This window comes from Octodon degus, unplaced genomic scaffold (genome assembly GCF_000260255.1).
Source record: "Octodon degus isolate 3935 unplaced genomic scaffold, OctDeg1.0 scaffold00117, whole genome shotgun sequence".
NCBI classification, from domain to species: Eukaryota; Metazoa; Chordata; class Mammalia; order Rodentia; family Octodontidae; genus Octodon; species Octodon degus.
Genome location: NW_004524693.1, coordinates 4545642 through 4548458, shown reverse-complemented (window position 1 = coordinate 4548458; position 2817 = coordinate 4545642). Strand labels below are relative to the sequence as shown.

At 43.2% G+C, this 2817-nt stretch overlaps 1 pseudogene; it reads right to left on the bottom strand.

Annotated features, from left to right (window-relative positions):
* Positions 1 to 246: 246 nt before the first annotated feature.
* Positions 247 to 2648, bottom strand: LOC101582902 (annotated as a pseudogene).
* Between the last annotated feature and the right edge of the window lie 169 nt (positions 2649 to 2817).

Sequence of the window (2817 nt, the reverse complement as noted above, 5' to 3'; positions counted from 1 at the left end):
CTGCTCTGGGCCTTAGGGCTTACAAAAGCGCACAGTGGCTCACCCTCTAACATGATGTACAAAAGCTAATTCAGTCACATTTCACCAGGAAGAAGTGAAATCAAACTGAAGGCACTTTAATTGAGGAGCAAGCCAAGGCCAGACTTGGTCTCCTGCTTCCTGATATTCCACACAGCACTAGAGAATCAACCAGTGCTGGGGACCATTGGGTTAGTACTGATAGAGCAAGGCATGGCCTGGTCACTGCTAGAACTTCTTTCAGGGGCTGTTAGCATGGTCTAGTAGCAGCTGGCATGGGGTGAACTGTTTTTCATAGACAGCCTTATACTTCCAGATCTGGTCCACTAACTTCTGGGCACCATACAAATCCACAAAACAGAAGGGGTCTTGGAGACATGGAGGGAAGCCCAGCCCAATCACTGCTCTAATATCTCCCTCCTGAGGTGTGGCCAAGATGCCCTCCTGCAGGCACATAACTGTCTCGTTTGCAAATCTTGTCACCATGTGATACTGGATGCCTTCATCAGAGGAGACCTCAGGCTTAGTAGGCAGTTTCAGACTTGTAAAAATATTATCCATGTCAGAGTTCCAATTCTTATTCTTTGAGCCCTACTGGTAGATATAAAAGCCCTTCCCAGACTTGCAACCTGGGAAGCCCTTGGCCACCATCTGTTTTAGCAGTTCAACATTTCCACCTCCAAACTGATCCCCAAAGGCTTTGCCTAGATCTTCTGCCACGTGCTGCACTACATCCACTCTGACTTCATCTGCTAGTGTGGCAGCACCCTGAGGAAAACAAAAGGCTGTGATCAGGGAATCCAGCTTCTTAGTGTCAACTCCTCCCTGTCGGATGTGTATAACTTCAGACACCATGGGTGCAAGACATCTGGTGGTGTAGAAGCCTGGTCCATGCTTAACCACAATGAAGACCTTGCCCTGCTTGAGACCAACTGTTATAACACAGGCAGTTGTATTCTGGCTCATTTTCTCAATTATTATGATGTCTAGCATCTGCATCTTGTCCACAGGAGAGAAATAGTGCATGCTGATCACCTTCTCAGGTCTTTTGCTGATAGCAATTTCCTTGATTGGGAGAGCAGAAGTGTTACTGGCAAAGATACAGTGATCTGGAATCACTAATTCTACTTCTTTGAGCACGTTATGCTTAATACTAAGGTCCTCAAACTCAGCTTCAGTCACCATGTCAGTCTTTTCAAAATCCTGGTAATCAAGTTGCCCAGTCAAGTTGCTGAACAAGGAGTCTTTCAAATGATGGTATAGCTTTCTTCTTCACTTTATCATTCAATTCTTTGAATACCTGCTGCTATCCGTGGCCCAGCCCAGATACTGAAACATCTTTAAGCAGGGTCTTCAGACCCTTATCCACAGAGGTCTGTGTGATGCCAGCTCCCATCAGGCCTGCACTGAGAATGGTTAGTTGTTTAACTTCCTTCTTCAGAGCTCCAAATTTATTTTTCTTGCATAGGACTTGGCCATGATGCAGTCACATCAAGGCCTTTGATTCTTTGATCATTACAAGCTCTACAAATTTCTGTGACTCAGCCAGATAACCAGTATCACTCCCTTGTTCAGTTCCAGTCTTTACTGCATCAATTATTTTCAGAGGTGCAGGATAAAGTTATTTGGTCTGCTTTCACACTTTTTCTTCCACTTTTTTAAAACCTGTTACTTCACAAATGGGATACTAATGGCATATGATGTCAGTTTTTCTACCAATCACTTGTTTCTCACTGGTGTTATTTCCTTATCAGCTAGTCCTTTGGTAAATATAACTGCAACTTCCTCCAGGTATTTATTTGTACATTCTTCTGGAGGTTTGACTCCTGGTCTTAGGGGTTTCACCAATTGGTCAACCAGTCCCATTTTCTTTGCTTTGTCTGACTGAATGTTTCTACCAGTCAGCATTACATCAAAAGCAAGAGGTATACCCAGCATTCAGGGCAGCCTTTGTTTGTCCTCTGTTGTCAGTAAGATGCCCAGCAAGAATTCAGGGATACAAAATACTATTTTTTGCCTTTTGTTGTTATTCCTTATTGGCTTGCAATGGCAAGCTCAAGTCTTCCTCCCAAATAGGACCCATTGATGGCAGCTATGATAGGATTTGTGGACATTTCAAGTTTTTCAAACTTTCTTTGTGCTTCCTGTGATATTCTAGTTACTTCTTTTTTATTTTATTTATTTATTTAGTTTTTTGGGGCAGAACTGGGGATTGAACTCAGGCCCTTGTGCTTGCTAGCGAAGCACTATTCTACTGAGACATCTCCGTGGTCCATTATAGTTGCTTCTTGAAGGGTTTTACATGCTGCTAACATGTTGATATCAGCTCCTGACACAAAGCAGCCAAGCTTTGACAAGATAAGGACTGCACTTCGGAACTGATCATTAGCCCAGATTTCATTCATTGTTTTCATGAACTCTGATTGTACTTCTTTATTCAGTGTATTTACCTTTGAATTGGATGAGATAAATTGGACAACTGCCACATCCTCTTTGATTACACAGTTGAGATGGGTTCTAGTCAGAAAAGCAGAAGCCCCTGTAAAGTTGCAGCAAATATAACCTCGTGAGTGGAGGATCCTGAAGGCACTGAAGCGGCTGAGGCTACCAATTGCCCAGAACGCCACCATCTTGAGCCGGACAGGACGAAAAGTGGCTCAGACTGAACTTAAACTCATTATGTAGCACAGGCTGGCCACAATCTTTTAGCAATCTTCCTTCCTCAGCCTCCCCAGTGCAGAAATTATAGGCATGTGTCACCAGGTTTAGCTACAGTATATTTTTTTATGTTTTTATAAT